We start from the raw sequence: 22,710 nt of genomic DNA on the forward strand, positions 1-22,710 counted from the left end.
AGGACAGCTCAAGGAAGAAGCCTGGAGAGGGACCTGCAGCAGAGACCATGGAGGAACACTGCTCCCTGTCCTGCCTTCTTTGGCTTGCTAAGCTGCTGTTCTTATACAGCCAGGCCTACCTGCCTAGGGATGACACCACCCACTGTGGGCTAGGCCCTCCTATATCAATTAGCATTCAAGAAAATACCCCATAGACATGCCCAGAGTCTAATGTGATGGAGGAAATTCCTCAATTAAACTTCCCTCTTTCTAGGTACATCTAGGTTTGTGTTGAGTTTAAAACTTAACCATAACAGTGAATTTCACTTTATAAATATTATCAAGTTAAGTTTTACAGCTATTTTACATTTTGTTAATTTCCCCGTTTTATCATGGGAGTAAACTAATCCTTAAAGATGGCAGCACTCTTTGTCCAGTATATCAGGACTCATTAGCAAGCAAGGATCTGAACTCAGAACTTCCATAGGCCCAGTGCCCATCTGTATCATGCTGGTGACTCTTCATGGCAGAGAACAGGCCTTAAGACTTAGTGTTAGTGCAGTGCTCAACAGAAATGGGACATTTGTGTCATCTTGTCCCCTTAAGACTCAGGGACCACCAAGAAAGAGTAATGCAGAAAGATTCTAAGAGCCAGAAGTTGGAGAAAATCAAAGAAAAATAGTGTCTTCTTGACATGACAGGACAGTGGCACTCTTCACAGCAGCTGTGGTTCCATGGACAAGACCTGTACAGGATTAAGCCTGTCAGCATTCAACATGGTGGCAGGGTGGAAGATACCTCTAATTAAAGAGCTATTGACAATTGATGGTTTCTGGGGGAGCAATTTTCTTTAAAAATGTGACCACAATCTTGTGGATGTCTATACAACCATGATATCTAAAAAAGGAAAAAAAAAAAAGTGGGTTATCTAAAAAAGGAAAGAAAGGAAAGAAAAAGAAGATATGAAGTTGGGAGAGTTGGAAAGGTGTGAGTGGGATCTGTAAGGAGTTAAGGCGAGCAGAAGGGGGCAAATATGATCAAAATGCATTGTATGAAATTTTCAAAGAATTAATAAAAATAGTATATTAAAAAAGAATGTTTTTCCAAGAAAAGGGAGTTGCATGTAGTATTAGCTAAATATTCCCAGACTCCTCACTGTAAACATGAAGTATTGCAGGAAGGGACACTACTTCAGGAGTTGTATGACTAGACTAGCATGTTTACTACACATTCAGTCCTGAATGACTGTTGGTAGGTTTTCTCTTTGCATGCCTTCTGTCCTGTTTTCCTCCCTCCCATGTAGCACAGTAACCCCAAGCATAGAGTCAGCACTGACAGTTCTTTTATTTGGAGACCAAGAGCATAGCTGCACCATAACTGTAACTCAGAAAAGATATGAAAGGGTAGGATAAAAGTTCAAGAGATCAGTTTAGATTCAACTCACAGGATAATCAGGTTAGGAATCAGTATCAATAGTCAAATAGAAATAAATTGTTACAGTTGAGCATCTCTCTTCAATTTAGTCAAGAAGTACTACTCAGTGAGGAGGAGCATGGGCTTTGAAGTCAATTTAAATTAAACCCCAAAATGGGCAGATGTGGTGGTACACATTTGGAACCGCATCACTTGGAAGGCTGAGACAGGAAGATTGTGAGCTCAAGGTCAGCCTGGACTACATAGTGAGTTCTTGGCCAGCCTACATTGTATAATGAATACTTGTCTCAGAATATCTCCAAATTTAAAATAGATAAAATACATAAGACTCTAAACATGACATCTTTTTTTTTTTTAATTCAACAAGTGCTAAGTATGTCCTATGCACCAAACAGCAGGAAGTAGATTTCATGTTAACTTACTTTGTGAACTCATGCTGTTAATAAATCCCTGAAGCCTCCATATCTTCCTTCATAAAATGGATATCACAGGCTAGTTTATTGTGTGATAAGGTTTATAGGAAACAGTATATTGAAAATTCATAGAACAGTACTCAGGAATAATAAATAGCCTTCTTTGGTCTCTAAGGAATGTGTCAACTACTTACATCCTTTGAGGATCACAACAGTCCTGTATTTTTATGATCAAAGCCTCCTTTTGGGAAACTGAAGAGACACACTCATAATGTCCTCCTGTTCTTTTGCACAGCCCTACTGAATGGTGCCAGCTATTTATCAATCCTTCATGAAGGGTCCTAGGAGCGGTGTAGGATACCCAGAACCTGTATAGATGAGTATCATCCCTGCTGTCTCTAAGTCTTCCAACCAGTGAGTCCTGGAGCTCCAGACATGGCCACATGAAGTTTCAGGGCCTCCAGGAGCTGAATGGAGGCAGGAAGTCAGCCAGCCTTGGCCTCATCGCTAGGAAAGTTCTTCCACCACTTGCTGCCAACTCAGATGCTTGCCATATTATTCATTCATGTGGTGTCTTCCCCAGAAAGCCGTTGGCTCGCCTAGGCTGGCATATTTAGGCAAGCACTGGAAACCCAGAAATCAAGACCAGCAGTGGAAGAATCTGGCATGTATTCAGGGTACCTGCTGGGCTCATCAGTGTATGCCGATTCTGGGCAAACCAAGAATGGCCTCCTAGGGCTGGCATCCCAGGAGCCAGCCTACCAGTCACTCCTTGGAAGCTGAACACCAGTCTAAGACACAGTACAAGGACTAGGAATGGGGGTGGCTATGTCTGTTCACACTTTCATCACAACATTTGAGGTGACTAAAATAGCAGGCTTTTAATTCTCTCAGTTCTAGAGAGAAGTCAGAGATGCCGGCATGGCTAGTTTTTGATGAGGGCTTTCATTATGACTTACAGATGGTCACCTTCTGGCAGTATTTTACCTGGGGTGTAAGAAAGCTTTCAGCTCTCTGGTGTCTCATTACATAAGGGCACTAACCCTGTCATGGGAATAGCCCCTTCATGAGCTCATCTAAACTGAATTACCTCCCACAGCTCATCCCCAAATACGATCGTAGAGGGAGTTAGGATATATGAACTTTGTAGATGCCACAGTCAATCAATAGTAGGAAATAAGCCTCTGATTGCATTTGGAGCTTTGTCCACATTCATTGATATAGTTAAGAAAATCTCTGACAAAGTAGGAAATAACACAGGAGAGAAATAGGAATGGCAAGATTTTAATGTAGTCAGTACAAACATTTAGTATTTTTATTATAGTTTTAGGATCTAACTAGACATTGTTAGTGTTAATTACTCATAATATGAATGATCACTGCAAATGACCAATGTTCTCATTGAGCAATTATCACATTAAAATCAAACCCTAATGATCAACTCTTCTGGCAACAGTTAAATGAGGTGAGGAGGACATTTTCCACACTCTGCACTCAGGCCTGCAGCATGTTGCAACACTACCGTGCAAAATGACCTTTATGATCAAATGAATCAAACCCCAAGAGAACCATTATACCAAGGGCCCTTAAATATTTGATTATGGCTTAAAGACCCATTTGACAAATTAGTGTAGCTTCAATTATTTTTAATGATTTTTGCCGTCTGACCTTTATTTTAAGAGATAAGATCGATTTACCCACAACTACGACAATATAGCAGTATTGTAGATTTAATAATGTACTTACTTCTGCCTGGTGGTTTTATTCTTTACTGTGTTTTCGTGGCACTATAGCATTCCTTCTGCTTGAAGGAAGCATTTCTTATAAGGGACATTTTGCAATAATAAATTCTCTCAGCTTTTCCTTAGAAAGCCTTTGCCGTTTCTTCATTTTGGAAGATGTATTTTAAGTATAGTATTCTTGGCTAGGCCTCTTTTCTTTGAGAAACTTGAACAGTCATTCTATGTGTACATGTAGAGAAAGATTGCAGTGTACCTCAAAAATCTATGCAATTATTACTGCTCAATTAAAAATAAAATAAAAGGTAAAAAAAGATCTTCTGAGTGGTTCAGTAAAGTCATAAAACTTTTCAATAGAAAATTCTGTATGTGTTTGAGATGCCTGACAATTTATACCTTTAAATTATAATAAAATATTATTCATCGTGACCACATTAAATTTCTTCCATTCCAATTTCTGTCTTTTACATTTCCTAAATTTCCATGAACTTTTTAAAGACAAAACTTGACATAGAGTTTCAGAAAGTTTAGAGCCCAGGGCTTAGATATTATCCTAGCTAGGTCTTGTTAATTATTGGTTGAATAACAAGATGAGTTAATTAATATGGAGGCCTATTTTATCTTTGAGTAAAGATTTTCATATGTATGTCTATTTATAGTTAGCTGCCATTTCCTTCCTTTGTAGGCAGGACTAGTTCCAAAAATTTCCAAGCATACCTTGATACATTGGCTATACTCTAGTGGGCCCTGCTAGACTTAACAGCCAAGATGCTGGACTGATCAAATCTGCGCTTTATGTCTCATTCTGTAGGCTGAAGGGACAGTGGAGATTCAAGCTCTATACCCAAGGTGTTGGCAGAGGCAAAACACAGCAAACCCAAGACATCCAGTTATTTCTCAACTCATGTGCATCAGGCACACTAACAAGCCCTGACACCATACTGCTGTTTTATTGTGACATGTTCTCCCTAGGCTCACATGTTTCAGTACTTGGTTCCAAGCTGGGGACACTGTTTGGGAAGGTTCTAGAAACTTTAGGAGATGGAGCCTCCCTGAAGTAAGCAGGTCTTTGGGGATTGTATTTGAGGCATTATTGCCAAACTGAATTCCTGTTCACTCTCTGCTTCCTGACAGTGTGGATGCATTGTAACCAGCCAACTCCTGCTCCTGCCACCAGGCTTTCCCTGCCTGCTTCCATGACTTCCCAACTATGATGAAATATATCCCTTTAAAACTGTAAGCCAAAATAAACCCTTTCTCCCTCACATGATTTTTGTCAGGGTGTTTTAACACAGCAACTGGAAAATAAACTAAGACACATAGTAAGTGAACCTCCACCTTCAATTTGGGGAAATATTCTCCTGACCAAGAGGTTATAGCAGAGACATTTGAATGGTTCATAGTGTTACGGCAGAATACAAGTGAAAAACAACAATTCAATGTACCATACACTCACCCCTCCACATTCAAGAGCTAGTTATGCCTCTGACATTTCATTATTTCCTACACGCATTCTTCACTGAACCACCTTCTTCAGGCCAAATTTAACCTTTAAACATCACCTAACCTACAGTAGCTGTTGCAATGCACATTTAGTTCAGTTTTTCCATGGTCATTTTCTTTGTATCCCTCCTTCAAAAACATAGTTCTGACCTTCTGTTACTAAGAATAAATCCAATGAGTGAACTCTTCCTTTCCTTCCATTCTTAAGGAAAGTGAACCTTTTAATTTGTTTTGTTCATGGAAAAGTGGAGGTTACAAATAATTTTCTGAGAATCATTCCAGACTTCATCACAACTTTGTCTTCTTTTTCTTCCAATATTTTTCCTATATATTTAGTTATTTAATTCTCATTCTACCTTTTGTGTCATTCGTCCATGAAATTTGTGCTAAGCAACAAAGTTAGAATTCTAGACGTTCATAATTATATTGTAATATGTTTACTAAGGAGAGCATGCTTAGTAACTTTGCAATTCAGAAGGCATGATATCTCCAATATCAAACAGTAGGAAAACAGGAATGGGAAAGCACTATCATCAAGTGGGATGCTTCCGATTAAATCCTGCTGTTACATCAATGATACTAAAGGAAGGAAGGGATTGTCATGTAAAACATACTAGCACCTGGCCTGTACTACGGAGTTAGGAATGCATAAGCCCCATCTCTGAAAAAAAAAACACACCAGCAGAAACAGCATTCAGTAATTCACTCACTCACGAATTCAACAAAGGAGACCCAAGTCACCTGATGGTCATTATTCTGCAGAAACATAGCTAAATAATAGAGATTATCATCATAAATTTTAGATTCTTATTGGTGATTATTTTAAGAAAATGTGTAGTTGGGCTGTAGAGATGGCTCAGTGGTTAAGAGCATTGACTGTTTTTACAGAGGACCTGGGTTCAATTTCCAGTACCCACATGGTGTCTAAGAACCTTCCTTAACCCCAGTCTCCAGTTCCGGGGGAATCCAATGCCCTTGTCTGACCTCTGCAGCATTTCACATCATAAGTATACTCATATACATGCAGACAATATACTCACACACATAAAATAAAAATAATAAATATTTGTAAAAGAGAAAATGTTTAGTATATATTTTTAACTTAAAGATATTTATTGAGAATTTCATACATGTATATAAGGTGTTTTGATCAAATCCATGCCCACTCCCTCCCCTCCAACTCCTCCCATATCTCTCAATCACATTTTTCTGGCAACTTCATGTACTTTTTCTTTCTTTCTTCCTATTTTTGTTTTGTTTTGTTTTGTTTTGTTTTGCTACTCTAACAGTCTCCTCTCTGAAGAGGTAATTGTAAAATCTTTTAGGGATTAGATGAAAGCTCCCAAATACTTTTGATATTTTTGGCCTTTGGAAAAGAGTATGTTACCAAGAGGCCCAAGGACATTTTGACTTTTAGCCAAGAAAGTGGCTACTTTTCTTTGGAATCTTTTTACCCTAACTGCCTAGCCAATTCCTACCTCCTATTCTTATCACACCATCTTCTGAAGACGTCACCCAAATTGCCAATAGGGAATCAGGTTGCAGACTGTTCTGGCCTCTTCCATGCTGAACAGGGATGCAGGATGAGGCAATTGGGGTACCCCTTCAGTAGGTCTATCTGAAAGACTCCCAAATTGTGTAACTCTTATCTGTAGGGGGAAAAGAAAGTCCTTGACTGGTGACTTGGGGATATGAAGAAGTAAAGGCAACAATAATTAGCATAACAAGTTCTAAACAGGGAACCAAAAAAAAGTCAAAACAGCAAATTTCAAATGTTCATACTAGAGTCCATTGGAATTTCTTGACAAGAGCTTCCAAAAGCATCCCTCTATTGGGTTCCTCTTCATTTTCCTTTGGTCTGCCAAGGCTAGACATCTTCAAGAGTGATAGACTCAGGATTTGTTTTCAGGCACTTTGATAGCTGTTGGAGTGGCTAAAATCAGTGTCAGTTCCCTCTCAAAGGCTTCTAGATATGGGGGAGAAAACAAATTTAGCCATCATTTTGAACAATAATGAGTTGTCTCCCTTAGCTACAGGTGAGCACTACAGTATTTCAGACCAAGATTTGAGTCTTACATCTGAGCAGCACTTTCCACTTAGAAACAAAATGGTCAATGAGAAATAATTATCTAAATAATATTTTTTTGGTCTCTTTGAGACAGGGTTTCCTGTGGGAGACAGGCTTGAGCCTAGGGTGATATTGCAACTGTCAAGGTCACGTGGTTTCCAGGAATCCAGGCTCTGTAATCTGAAACCCAGTATGCTAATGAGGCATCCTACCCTCTATTCTGTGATAGGGCGTTAAGTCTGTTATGCTAATAGGATGCTAACAGACATTAAGTCTGTTATGCTAATAGGTATCCTACTTGCTGTACTGTGATAGGACACTAAACCTGCTATGCTAATAAGGAATCCTACTTGCTGTGCTGTGACTGGACCACTACCCCTATATAAGCTTGTGCCTTCCTGCAATAAAGCAGACCTATGTCACTGAACCTGGTCTCCTGTGTCTGAATGCGTCTCTGCTGACACAGTCTCCTCACCAGCCCTGGGGTCCGGGACCAAGCAGAAGCAGCGAGGACAGCAGGCAGCACAGGGCAAGCAGAAGAGCCGCCTCAGCCCAGGGCCAGAGGAGGAGCAGACTCGACGCCCGTGAGAACGAAGGAGCGGCACCTATGAGAAGGGAGAAGTGGCTGCCGCTGGCAGTGACCGCAGTCTCCCTATAGCCCCATCTGTCCTGGAACTCACTATGTAGACCAGGCTGGCCTTGAACTCACAAAGATCCTACTGCCTCTGCCTCCCAAGTGCCTAAATAATGTTTTATATGAACTTAAGCCTAATGTCTAGGAAGTGTAATCCCTTGAACTCTTAAAGAAATATACTGATCACTTTAATCTCTGATTATACTTTCCTTTTTGGTGTTTAAGACCATACAGTTGGCCCAAATAAACCAATTTATTTTTACTCTTAAAGGTCGTTTGAGGATCTGTTCCTCAGGGATTACACGTGCTTGGAAGGAGCCCCTGGCTCCTTTTTTTCACCAGTTCCATCTATGTGAAGATCAATCAAAGGTCCTGCTTGACCAAGACTGGCTTCACTTGGAAGCATGGAGGAAATGTTTCCTCTGAGGGTATAAACATTGTTTAGCATCCCCAAGAAAAGAATTCTCACAACAGATGGAAAATTTATTTGTTAATGTTATTATGTCTCATAATTATTAACAAAGAAAATGTGGATGTAAAAGAAGTTAAATGGATATGGAAATGAAGATATTTTCCAAAATAGAAAAAATGAGAAAGCCTAAGCAAGTGATGAAGGTCTGTGTAGGTTTGTTATGATATATAAAGGGTGAGACAAAAATAATATACACATAATCTTAAAATTTCTATGGTCATCGCTTAGTCAACTTGTTTAAGGAACAAAATATATGCCTAGTCAAGGTTTATCTGACAACATTTGTTTTTTGCCCAAACTTTATCTACATAGCACATGGTAATTAAAAGTACCAGACTGGTGGAACTAACCTTCTTTGATGTTTAACAGCCATATGTTGAGAGGGACTTGAAGGACAGTTTTTTGCTCCTTGCCTTCCAAGGTCAACTAAGTTCCAGGGGACTATGGAGCATCTCTCAAAATGACCTGTAACTGTGGTGAGTCACCTGTCCTCCTGTTCAGGGAGGACATGGATGATACCCCACTAGATGGACTTGAACCAGTGTACAGTCTACAAAGAAAATATGTAGTATATTTTTAAGATAATATGAATAGTTTATTGCTATTCCTAAGCATTTATTTTTTTCTTTTTTCCATTTTCTTTTCTTATTGTTTCTTGCTGTGGTTGTTACCTTGCCTCGAAATACAGGGTTTGAAATACAAATAGATATTTTGTTTTAGACAACATAGACAACTGATAATATGAGTTTTGAGTGTTGAGTGAGATACGATGGCGCATGATTTTAATCCTAGTATTTTGGAGATAGAAGCAAGAGAATCAACACAAGTTCAAGACAACCTTGTCCACATATGGGTTCAGATAAGCCAGGGCTGCATACTGAGACCCTGTTTAAAAAAAAAAAAAAAAAGAAAGAAAAGAAAAGAATTTAAGAGTTGTCTTGCATACTGTGTATCTACTCCAATGGAAAAATGCAAGACGGTGGTCCCAGCCTTGGCTGCTTTTATTTGATGCAGTAAAGATTCTTGGGTACTTTTCAAGAATGAAAACCCCTGCACCTACCCTGAATCTTCTGTTTGAGAATTCACAGATGTTAATGCTAAAAGATTTTTGTTTTTGTTTTTTATTTTTTATTTTTGGTTTGGTTTGGTTTTTAAGTTGTCTCAGAATTCAGACGCTACTTAGGGGCTTTTATTTCTAAGATATGAAGAGGAGAACATCACAACAGTTCAAGAGTTGGATTTTGAAAGTCACATGGACAAGAATGGAGAACACCTTCATATAATGTAAACAAGCACGAAGAACTAGTAAACAAATTCACCAGAGAATGAAAAGGGAATCTGAAAGACTGAAGTGGTAGGAAAACTTTGACAAATAGTTTCAATATTTGAAGACTTTTTTTCTTTCTGTTTGTTGTTTCTGAAACTTTGGAGACTTGTGACAGGACTGAAAGACAGAAAACCTGAATTTGGTCCTAGTTTTTCCATGACGAATACTTGCTTAGTCAAATTCCATCCCCTCAAACTTTATCTCCATTTGAGATGAAGTGTTTCCAGGTGCAGCTGAGGTCCTCATACTCTGAAGTATGCATCCACGTCTACTTGGCACCAGTTGAGGCCACCACAGAGCCCCCTTTCATATCAGAAAAGGGAAAGGAAAGGAACAGCATGTCAACTGCACAGTCTGAAGCACGTCACCGGGAATAGCAAGTAAACATAAACCAATCTGCCAAAAAGAATCCCACAAGTTCTAGAAATCTCTGCTGAAATCTCTAGGTTGTATCTGGAAATGTCAAAGGGAAGACATTCTTACCTCCAAACTGCTGAGGGGGCAGAGGGAGGACAAGCCTGTGTCTGAGGTCAAGTACATAAAGGCCATTCCAATTTGTTAATGGAATTTGCACTCTGAAGAGAAAGCAACTTGTTTTTGTAAGAAGCATTTCCAGAGGGCAGTGTCCTTTTGTTTCCACGCCCATGGAATGGCCTCAGGTTGGTCAGTGAAATATGGAAGGCTTGCTCAACCAAGTCTTCCAAACCTTATGGCAATGAGACTTCAGGAAAAAAACCTTTCAAAAAGGCCACAGAGATTACCAACCATATCTGCCAATGAGACATTTGACCAAATGGAAGCAAGGCTGCCAGAGCAGGCTCTGTACTGGCAAGTAAGAAAATACTGTGTTTCTGGCCACTGACTGTGAATACATCTACAAGCTGCTTTTTGGATGTCTGATCTGGCTCATTTAAAGGGCTTTGCAGGTGAGAGCCATTTCCACCTGGCTTCCCAAAGGAGTCAGGGCAGCTGGGGGTACTAACAACAGGCTTTTCATCACTGTCAGCAAACATCACTGGATAGACCAGTGTTCTGGCTCAGATTGGGTCTCCATTCCCATGAGAGGATTATTTTCCTTCTGTTGGCCTTAGTTTTCTCACCGTTAAGAAAAGGAGCTGAGTTAACTCTGATCCTTTGGGAATGTTACAAAGCAACTTTTGCATCATGTGGCTGCAAATTTCCTCTAGTCAGCAATATATATATATATGAAAGTGTGTGTGTGTGTGTGTGTGTGTGTGTGTGTGTGTGTGTTTTCACCTGTGTTGGTATAGCAAATTTGCAAAGAAGGAAACTAAGGCTCAGAGTCAGGCTCAGGATTTTTCTAGGTTCAGTTCAGTAAATTAGCATATTGCAAGGCATGGGAAATAGACTCAATTCTTCCCTTGAAGAGTGTCCAATTGGTGAAAGACACATGAAAAATAGAGTGCAATGTGGTAGCAACAACTAAGGAGTGAGCACTGCTGGATGGGACAGAAATGGTAAGGCAGAACTGGGGTGGCGACTCCTCCAGCAGTTGGCGAGGTGGACCATGAACATGAAAGAGAAGATTGACCAGCTGGAAACAAATTGCCTTGTATACAGATTATAGACTTCTCTCTAAAATATGAGAAGAAACTGGAGTAAGGAATAAGGGACTTTCCAAGGCAGAAGGCAAAACATAAGGCATGGCACTGGAAAAAAATAGCAGTGCAGACAGGGAGTGAATATTAGTCCCTCTAATTTAACACTGCCAGGTACACAGTGGAAGGAAACCAGATGGAGATGGATTCAATGGGGTCTGGCAAATATCCTCTGCAAATGCATCTTTGCCCATTAAAATGTCCTTCTTTTCATGGCATTTTATTTGAAATTTTGTTATAAAGTATTTAGATATGCAAGACCAACCGACAAGAAATAAATAGTGATGCCTGTACAACTACCATCCAATTGAATTATAAAACATCCACAACAGAGCTAAAGGTCCTTGCACCTGAGCACACACAGGATTGGAATCACATCCATTTACGTTCTTAGGAAAGGGGCATGGCATTAGAAATTTACTTTATTAATTTTTATGTTGCAAAATAAAATTCTTGCATGCATTACACATGACTGTCCCTGAGCTCAGGACATTCCTTCTCTGTACCAGGCTTTGGGGCACACCAAATCTTAGTCAAATGCCAATTTGTCAGCTAATAGTGAGAATTCCAGGCAGTCTGATCAACTTATTCCTTCCCAGTGGCTAGTTTCCTCATGAAATGTCAAATTGCAGTCAGATGTTTTCTTGGGAATACTGGAATCAAATGAATCAGAAATTAGAACACAAATTTAGTCTGATTCCTTCCATTCTTCTCTCCTTTTCCTTCTTCCTTCCTTCCTTCCCTTCTTCCTCCCTTCCTCACTTTCTTCCTTCCTCCTTTCCTTTATTCCTTCCTTGATTTCTTTTTTCCTTCCTGACTTCCCTCTCCCTTCAGTTGCCAGATACCTTGTAGAATACCTAGACTAATTTGCTTTCAGATAAACAAAAGAATTAGTGGATGTCTCAAATATTGTACAAGATATAGTATAAGAAAGTATCCACTGTTCATCTGAAAATCAAACTTAACTGGGAATTCTATATGTTTATTTTGATAATCCCAAGGATCCTACAATCTTCCCCTCTTTTCATAAATATTCACTGAGAAAAACCTCAGTTCTAGGAAAGGGGACATGCTTTATGTTTCTTGTCTATTCAGTATATTTTGATCTCTCAAAGAATCAATCTTAACATCGTGAATTCTGTTTATAATGGTAAAATGGAAATAATTCAATTTCTCAGGCCCCTTTATTACTAGCTACAATTATGCTGATGAATGAGTCATTCACCTTGAACTCCGCTGTGAATATCAGCAGCCACAGAAGGGCACACCATTCAGAACCACTTTGTTTGGCAAGAGTGGTCTCAGGGGTTCCAGTTTTGTTGACCGTGGCATTTTATTATTTTATTATCATTTTCTTTAAATTGTGTGTGTGTGTGTGTGTGTGTGTGTGTGTGTGTGTGTGTGTGTGTGTACCATGTGAGTGCTGCTGATGCCTGCACTAGAGGGTGTGAGATTCCAGAAACTAGAGTTCCAGGCAGTTGTTAGCTGCTATGTGGCTGCTGGGAACCAAGCCTAGATCCTATACATGACCAGTCATTGCTCGTAAGTGTTGAGCCTTCTCTCCAGCCTGGAAATGGTAATTTTGAGGTCAAGTTCAGATGGTTTTCTCTGTAAATTACACAGCAAGAGGGACAGGGGAGTCACCACCCAGCACAACAGCAGGGACATGGGAGTCACCACCCAACACAGATGCAGGGACAGGGGAGTCACCACTCAGCACAGCAGCAGAGATGGGGAGTCACCACTCAACACAGCCGCAGGGACAGGAGAGTCACCACCCAACACAGATGCAGGCACAGGGGAATCACCACCCAGCACAGCGGCAGGGACAGGTGAGTCACCAGCCCTCTTCAGCACCATGGCTTAAGCATGTCTCTAGAAGCTCAGGCCTGAACATAACTTTATAGAACCCTTATTTCTAAAAATACTGTGTGGAATAACCTCCTCTTCTGTTATCAGGGTTTCATCTGCTTAATCATCCATAAGTAACAATGATCAGAACTAACTTCAATACCAGTGGAGTCCTCAGCAGTATCTCTGAGGAAGTGGCACCAGAGAGTAGGTCTTCGTTATGGGAGTGACTCTAGATATAATGACTAGACTTCGCTGAATGTCCTTTTTTGTTTGTTTATTTACAGTAACCAAGTTGAGAACACTCAGACCGGCATCCATAATGCAATCATGAACTTGTGGTTTCTAACTCCAGTTCTTCTTGGTTCATAACAAGAATGGCCCTTACTCAGTAGCTGCCACACTCTGCCATAAGTCAAGATGCCATACTTCATGGGAAAATATCTCGCTGTTCATTCCCACCACTGACTTAGACTATATAACCCTTCCACTCTTCGCCCAGGGCATCAGCAGCAATTTTGGCCCTGTGCTTTTCATTGTAAGTACAAACCACGCATTCATCAACCACTTTAGTGAGTTTCTGACAGCTGGGTAGCTATCTAAAGGAGATACTCAGCTTCATATGGATACCATGCACAATCTAGGAGTTACTTTTTTTAAAAGCTCACTCATTTGGTTTCTCAATTCTTTGTTTTTTGAGTTCTTTATATATTCTGAATGTTAAACCTCTGTCAGATGTGTCACTGGTGAAGATTTTTTTTCCCCACTCCGTGGGTTTTTACTTCACTTTTTTGATTGTTTCTTTTGTTGTACAGAAGCTCTTTAGTTTAATGAGGTCCCACTTATTGATTGCTGACCTTAATTCCTGAGCAACTTCTGTCTGATTTAGAAAATCCTTTCCTACACCTATATCTTGTAAGTTACTGCCAATATTTTCTTCTAATAGTTTCAGGGTTTCCAGTTTCACCTAGAGGTCTTTGATCCATTTGGTGTTGACTTTGTGCAAGGCAAAAGATAAGGATCTAGTTTCATTCTTCTACAGGTGGAGATCCAGTTTTGCCAGCACCATTTGTTGAAGATGCTGTCTTTCCTCCATTGTGTGTTCTTGGCACCTTTGTCAAGACTCAACTAAAAGATGGGCTAAAGTTATAAACAGAGACTTCTCAAAGGAAGAAATTAAAATGGCTATGAAACATCTCACCTCCCTACTTTTATGCTGGGATTCTGTCCAGCTTGAGTTTATGTGAGACTTGTACATGCTGTCACCATTTCTATGTGTTTGTATAAGATATCTACCTGAAAAATTATGTTTCCTTGAAGTCATTCATGACCTCTGGCTCTTACAATTTTTCTACCCTCTCTTCCATAATGATGCCTGAGCCTCAGGATGCAGAAGTTTGATATAGTGGTCCTACTCAGAAACAGCAGTCCCTTATGCTCTGTACTCTGACCAATTGTGGGTATCTATGTTAGTCATTATTTACTGAGTAAGGAAGCTTCTCTGTGAGAACTGAGAGATGCATTAATCTATGGGTATAACAATATGTCATTAGAAGTTGCTTTAATACTGTATTTAGCAGAATAATCTCCCAATGGCCTGTGACCTGTCTAGTCACAGGTTCCTAGGCTTGATATCAGTGTCAGGTATCAGTTCCATCTTGTGAAACAGATATTAAATCCAATCAAACAGTGGTTGGTTTCTCCCATAACATTCATGCCACTATTGCACCAGCGAGCATATCTTGCCAGCCCAGTTGTTTTATTAGCTTGCAGGATTCACAACTGGGCAAGGCTGATGACTACTCTTCTTTCTCAGTAGCATGGACAACATCTTACAGCACTATGAAAGCTAGCCAGTAGAGACGAAGCTTTGAGGTCAATAGAAGCTTGATTTTGCCTTGCTTGTTTAACAATTCATGGACATAGTGTATTCAAGAAATAAGATCTTACCCTCAAGTTCTGGTGGGTAATCAACAATGGGGGCATGTGATTTTTTTTTCTATAGGCCTTTAATTGTTAGTTATCCATCCCCATACTCCCTCTTCTGTCCTGCCCTCCCATTTCCTACCTCCTTATCCCTTTCCACTCCATTATTCCCCTTTCCCTTCATATCATTGCATTCTATCTTTCAAAGCAAAAATAAATAAATAAATAAATAGATAATCAAAAGAAAGCAAAAGTAGATTATTACCCACTGTACTAGCTGCATTTCTACGCAATTTTAATCTTGTTATTCATTAAGGATAGAATGTCTACAGCCAGAAGTTCCTCCTTGATGGACTAGCTGTAACCAGTTGTACTAAGATGACTGCCAAAGTGACCACAGATAACTTCTAACTTTATTATCATCTAATTTCCATACTAAATAGCACACCCACCAATCAACTGCCATGACAGGAAACACCAGATCACAAAAGGGCTAATGGGGTAATGCCTGAGTTCCAGGAAATAAAGACATGAACACCTCATCCCTATTAATTAGCCTAACCCTTGTTTCATTTCTTTTACCCAAAATCTGCGACTACTCTAAACCAGATGGACCGAGAAGAGGAGTTTATCTGTGAGCCTAGATGCCTCATTCACCATTCTCTGGCCACCAAATAAATGAGCTGTTCTTGGCACTCAGTATCTTCTTTGCTTCCTGGCTTTGCAACTCTGAAGCAGAAAGATCCCTTTGTGGGCAACTGTCCCGTACTAGCGGAATCTCTCCCCAAGTTTGTGGAGAAGAGAAGCTGGAAGACACATTCAGTTGTCTAAGCCAGAGAGTGAGCTATGCTGAGAGAGTTAGATAGGCAGAGCAGAGAAAATTAGTGTTTGATTTTGGAGATATGACTGACAGCTCTAAGATGTCCTTCTGACATGAAAGAATGGCTTCCCAGCGGCAGAAGATCAAGGTCTATAAGCAAAAGCGACACATTGGTCAAGGATTTACCCAATGACTAAGTGTCCCAGACTCACACACCAGATGTGTGTATACCCCAAACTATGATAGATTTCCAATCTTATAATTCCCATGGAGAAGAAAATCTGTTTTTTGAGTCTCAGACGCTCTCCCCTTAAGCTTCTTGTTTAGCTGATTTATAAATGTTTGGGTTTTATTTGCATCAAATAAATTGTTTCCACCAGCGAGTTGATGATTCAGGCTGGGTGGGAAGCCCCTTCTGTCTTAAGGCCTTGTTCTTGCTAATTTACCACGAAGCCTTTATGGCCTTAGGAATCCCTTTATTTATCTCTTAGTTAACTATAGTAGTACTATCTTGAGCCACTAAAAATGTTGTGTCAAACTGAAATGAAAGTGTCATTTTTCAATGTAACATGATTTTATTGGATAACTATGAATGGAAACCCAGAAACTGTGTAAACTGATAAATGTGAAGAGTAGTTACAGGGTGGGAACATATACCTCACTTTTCTCAAGGACAAGGATGTTTTCAAGGAGTTTTTAGGTTATCATAGTACCTGGGTGGTGAAATACAAAGTGGATATTAAACAGAAAAATAAAAGACCTCATGGTTAGGAATAATTAAAAAATTAAGTAAAATCAAATAGCAAAAGGTAGAGTAACTTACATAATATTTTGTCTCCTGCCCCTCTCTTTGCTTTACACTGTAGGTTTTGGGTAAGGTTGTCTTAGCTCTTGGTCATGAGAGAATTCCATCCTACCATCCACGGTCAAGGGTACAATATGTTCTGGTAGGATTAAGGAGAGTCCTGCCATACCTTGAAATTTTGTTAAAGAAACATTCTTGCCACTGAGACTGTTGGATATCGAAGCATGAATTCAGTATTAAAAGCCCATGTGGTAGAGCAGCCAGCAAATATTGGGTGTACAGTTAGACGAAAGGAGCCTAGATAACAAAACAAACAGCAGGTCAAAGCTCGCATATATGCAGCTTTACTGATTCAGTCTCTTACATTATCCTGTTACCACTTATGTGACCATAGAAGTAGCATCAGAAAGCAGAATAAGAGAAAGAGAGCCTAATCTCTGCTTAGGTTAGGTCCAATCACAACAAAGTTAAATGTCCATTTCTTCATTGTATTTATTTAGTTGTATTAGCCAACTGTTTTGTGAGTTCTATTTTAATCTTAATTATCTTAATTAGGTGGAAGAAATAACACCTTCCAAACACTTGTGAGACTAATAATTTATGGTACTTTGGTATGTGGGTTATTGTGAGTGGAAGAAAATTGAGAAATGGCAGATATAAGTTCAGACATCTCTTATTAGCCTAAAAATAAGATAACTGTGTTAAGCCATCCTCTGTGTACCAGGAAGGGTGGTAGTTAATCACAGGAGACAATTCTGAATGATTACCAGCATAGGCTGTAGCAGCTAGCTGGAGACTCTCCATCACAAACCTTACGTCTAGCTCTTCCATTTATTTCCCATATCTGAAACCTCATAGTTTGTCACTGACAAGACTGAGAATTCTTTTCTTCTGCCTTCAATTACCTACATTATTATTGTACTTGATAAGACGCTAGATAATATAAGATCTGGCTATCTTTCTGAGTTTCACGCAATTAAGTAATCTTGTCTAAACATTCAATGCATATATTAATAAATTTCTGTCTTTTGTCTGCCTAGTTTTCAGGAGCATACTCAATGAACTTATAATGTAGAGGAAAGTGTTACTTGCTACTGTTCTGTGATTGTTCTTGCTTTAATTCTTGCAAATGCTGTGCTCTATACTGACCCTGATAAACACTATTACATAAGTTCCCATTCATCTTTTTAGAAAAACTTCGAAGCATTATCCCGTTACAGGGAAGACAGCTGAAATCAAAAAAGGTAATAGCCACCAAAGTTATCTTGTGATTAAGCAAGAACCTGGGCTTACACCCGAGATACATCCTAAAAGTTTCAACCTTCTTATACTATCTTTTTCAAATCCAAAATTATTTCCATGTCTTTTGCGTAAGGTATTTTTGATAATCTTAAACTGTTACTAACTTCCACAGATTAAGTCTTCCTGTGTCTCCCAGTTGCTTCTCCATGCCTAAACTCAAAACAAGTCGTTAGCTGGGTCCATGCGAAGTACTTAGAACCCAGTCTGTCCTCCTATTTTGTTCTCTGTTCAGCATCCAGAAGCTTGTTGACTTCCCTCTTACTAATTTGTTTTCCAGTGTCATTCTACTATTTATTTTGTTTTACTGCAAGGTCTTCAAGGACAAGAATTTGGTTTATTTTTTCTCACTGCAAAATATTCATTGCTTAACAATGTCTGATGCTTAGCCATGTAGTGTTTCCATTCATTCTTCCATTTCTAAATATCCCTGTAAACTAAACTGGGCCAAACACTTAGGTCTAGATGATGTCTCTCCCTAAACTATGACTTTATTATCCATTAATTTAGTTTTTTACATGGAAATATAATCAATATTCAGATTGAATAAATCAAAAACCAAATTCTTAGTTGTCCTAGTCTTTTTTCTTTTTTTGCTGCTATTACAGAATATCAGATACTGAGTAACTTATGAAGAAAGTAATTTTGTTTTTCCAAATTTTGAAGCCTGGGAAGTTCAAGGTTAGTATATGGTAAGAAACTTCATGCTGTAGTTTCCCATAAGAGAAGGCTGCAGAAAAAGCTTACACGAGAGACAGCAAGAGACGACTGAACTCACTTCCTAACAAACTCACTCTCACAAAACAAACTCATGTCTACTCACATATGCTATGTCCTAGGTACACTGAAATATTATGGTGAACACAACATTGTTTCTGTCTTCATAATTCATTTAGAAACCTTGGTTGACATATATATCCCTTTTCTCTTGGATGGAAAGAGTAGCCTTTGTAGAACTCCTGCAACACCCCAATTTTCCATAGACCTTGGGGGCACTTACCATATAACTCTACTCTGATTTTTCTGATGCTAGGAAATCACTAACCTGAAAATCTCAAATCCCTTGGGGCAGAAGTCAAACATTTATAGGCACTGAATTTCTAAGCCTGGCATTGACCAGATCTGTCCACAATTTATTGCCAACACATTTTTCACGATAAAACACTATGCCCATCTCATTAACAGCTTTGATCCATTTTTGAAGGAAGAAATCATCAACCTTTAAATGCCCTTCTTCTCAACACAGTTACAAAAAGCATTAAGTTTTCAACATCTGAATTTTGGGGTACATATTAAACTACAACACTTATCTTCTCCCAGAACCTGCTCCCAGCTTCTTCACACAGTTTTTACTTGGGACTCAATGATAACCCCATCTTATTTGCTTTTTTTTTTTTCAAATCATTCTGAGTCCTATGCCTTCTTCTATACCACTTCTAACTGATAAGCAATCTCGTTAGGACTCACTACGTCTCCAGATACCCACTGTCCTGATGATAACCTAGCCCATACCTCTCTAGTGGGTAGTCTCCTAGCTACACTCTCTGCTTCAGCTTTTGCCCAATTTCGGTGACTGGGAATCCTAAATCAAAAGCCAAATCATTTGAATCTCTGTTCAGAAAAAAATCCTGAGACTTCTCTTCTGACTCAGGTAAAGTTAAAGCCCACAGCATGCCACCAGCTCCACAGTGTCTAACTAGACCTCCTCTCTAGCTCCAGGGTCTCCTTAGTATCTCAGTCACAATGGACATTACCTCACTTCTAGCCCTTTGCCTTGACTTGCAATTCTGCTTAAGATGTTCCTCTCCTGAATATCCGTATGGTTTCTTTCCTCACCTCCTTTTCTTCACCCAAATGACACCTTCTTAGGAATGTTTCATCTCTTCACTTATCTAAAATCACCACCTGCTCCATCAAGAAAGAGTCCTCTGTCTTTAATAATAATAATGATAATAATAATAATAATAATAATAATTTTCCTGATAGATCACCAGTGCCTGTTAGTTTTCAATAAATATGTTTCAAAAAAAACTAGATGTATGAAACATATTTGAAGAGATCATGTTCCATATACATATAAAATTCCCACCTAATCTTCGATGGCTCTCATTGCTTTAGAAAAAGGTTAAAATTCTTCAGCATGCAGAGTCCTCCAGAGCTTCATCTCTTCAGAGCCCCCTTGCTGCCTCTCCCTGGATATCTGTGTTCACATGCATGTTCTGCATGCTCTGAGTCTGCAAAGCCCATTCACATGCCTTTCTTTATCCCATTCACTTTGTGGAAAGGGTGATCTTTCTTCTCCTTTCCCTGAGAATACTTATTGTGCCCCCTTAATCACTTTACTGTGATTTTCTGAATCTAACAAATTCTTATCATGAGGCTCTGATGTTCCCAGGAACAGAAGCCATACTTTTATATCTACCATATCAATAAGCCTGACAATGGCCAACTCTGCTTCGTCTTACTAATATATTTTTATTAGACAGTATATCCATCTTATCATACCTAGAATACTCACCTTTCCCCATGTCCAGATCTTGGCTACTTTTTTCTATATCAAATGAGAGTTTTAACAGCTTTTCTTAAAGCACATTTCTATCCTTTCAAGTAAAGAAAAAAAATCCAAAATTTTAAGAAACATTAAAAATTTTAGTTTTCATATATATCTTTCATTTCTGATTGAAAAGTTGAGACGGTATACATATTAAAAGACATTTTCATGGGAATCATTTATTTGAGTTGTCATGGTTTTATGTAGAAGAACTTAATAAAACATAAGACAATGTTAGGCTGACCAGGGACAATGTTAAGCTGACCATCAACAGACATCAGGCAATAGGCAAATAATATTAACTGGCTTGGGTCAGATGGGTCTTGAGAAGTGATTATCCTTTATTCCTGGAAAAGATTCTCTTTGTTCCTGGTCTCATTTCTTCCCTTAAACCCTTTGATCTGTGATCACCCTTAGGAGTTTGGCACATTGAGATACCATCTCAGATCACACACTGATGAGGAAATACAAGTGGAAGTTGGGCACCTGGAGATGACTGAGAGGATGATACTCTCCAGGCCTTCTGGGGAGATTAAATGGCTTTCCCTGGAGGGGACTCTGTTGGCCTCTAATGTTGCATCAATCAAAGGGAGGGGGTGGCAGAGGAAGATGTCAAGGAGACAGCGTCACTAGTCAGACAGTACAGTTCTGCTCTGGAAATCCTGTCAGCCCAACCTTTTCCCATTAGATCTTTTACTTTTCTGTAGACTATAATCCTCTGAGGGAATCACGAGTATACCAAAATAATTGATTATGATCATGGAGAAAAGGTTCTAAGTGGGCCTCTTTCTTCCCCAGTTTCTCTGAGTCTTGTATTATTCCATGTCAGTCTTTGAGACTCGTGCATATGGCTGGGCCATCACAACACGTGGGTCTAAAACAGTCTTCCAGCTGACATTTCCAGTCATTATTTCCAAGTTGGTGATGTGTTGAAATGTCTCCATGGGATTTCTGTTTGCAATTTGTCCTTAGAAATGCATGAAAATTGTTCAGTTACACTCAAAATTCAAAGACCAGGTCTGGTCCATTCTCTGATCTTAGTTTTGATCTTTTTTCTTGATAAATCAGATTTAATTAAAAAAAATTAAGAGCTGTTCTTTGAAAGACAGGAGAAAATAATTAGAAATCACACAACCAATAAAAGATACATACACTTAATATAAAATGAAATGTCAACAATAATAAAAAAGAACAAAATAGTTCTCAACAAAAAATGTTATTGAGTAGCAAATAACTATGAAAAGATGTTCAAAATCATTAGTTCCAAGGAAAATATAATATACAGCCTTGATCTGATATGACCAGATACCTACTGAGATAATCAGAATCGCAAGGACTACTAATCACTGATGAAAATATGGAGCAGCTAAAAACGTATGGAGTTTGGAGTTCCCTTATGCTTTGAAGAAATTGCCACAGGATGGAGACTCTAAAACCCTATGATTTCTCAAATGATTTTGCCTCCATGACATATTTTCCATATATTTACATTTGAGAATATAAAATAAAATCACTATTAGAAAGCTATATGTGATTTGGGAATAATAACTAATTCAATTAATTGTGGATATTAGATGCCAAATGTTTTGCTTTCCCTTATCCTACAGTTAATATATATAAATATATATTTACATATATATGTGTATATAGGTCTTTTTGAGACAGGGTCTCACTGTAGCCCCAGCCGACTTAGAACTCACTATATAGACCAGGCTGACCTTGAACTCACAGAGGTCTGCCTGCCTCTTCCTCCAGTGTGCTGGGATTAAAGGTTTGCACCACCACGCCCAGCTTTAAATATCTTAAACCAGAGTTCCCAAGAGTTCCCAAACTCTCCATTCTTAGAAAAGATTTCCCTTTTATATTCAAATAAGTTAATCTAAGCCCTGATACTGACTACACAGAAAGAGTCTCCTGTCTGTCATGTATTTCTGAGAACCTGGTGGGACCAGGGTTCTGGCTGTAGTTCCAGCTCTGGTTGAATGACAGAGCACCACAGGACCAGACCTTCCAGTGCTCCTAGGATGTGGTTATATGTCCTACAAGTGTATCTTGGCTAGGATTCTCATTTCCTTCCAAGTCAGAGCTCTTGACTCCTCTGCCACTACATCTAACCATTCTTCCACCAGCCCACTCAGCTGATTCTGCTTTTTCTTTACTGCCAAGGATGAAGAGATCCATGTTGTTATGTCTCCTTGGTTATGGCTGGGCTGAGACACTCTTTTTTTATTTAATAACCACATGATTAGAAGAAGCATTTCATTACAGCT

The 22,710-nt window shown here is 39.1% G+C and overlaps 1 long non-coding RNA gene across 3 annotated transcripts in view; it reads left to right on the plus strand.

The window, feature by feature from the left end:
- Nucleotides 1–10,221: 10,221 nt before the first annotated feature.
- LOC115070456 overlaps nt 10,222–22,710 on the plus strand; it is a 25,010-nt gene continuing 12,521 nt past the window's right edge. Inside the window, exons 1-3 of one of the 3 annotated variants that reach the window (XR_003849608.1) lie at nt 10,222–10,495; nt 13,327–13,577; nt 15,575–18,445. This is a non-coding gene — a long non-coding RNA (uncharacterized LOC115070456). Of the gene's footprint in view, nt 10,496–13,326; nt 13,578–14,081; nt 14,124–15,574; nt 18,446–22,710 lie in introns of those variants that run through there. The other 2 variants (XR_003849607.1, XR_003849609.1) reach the window with 2 other exon arrangements.

Source organism: Nannospalax galili, unplaced genomic scaffold (genome assembly GCF_000622305.1).
Source record: "Nannospalax galili isolate Female #2095 unplaced genomic scaffold, S.galili_v1.0 scaffold34, whole genome shotgun sequence".
In the NCBI taxonomy this organism is placed as follows: Eukaryota; Metazoa; Chordata; class Mammalia; order Rodentia; family Spalacidae; genus Nannospalax; species Nannospalax galili.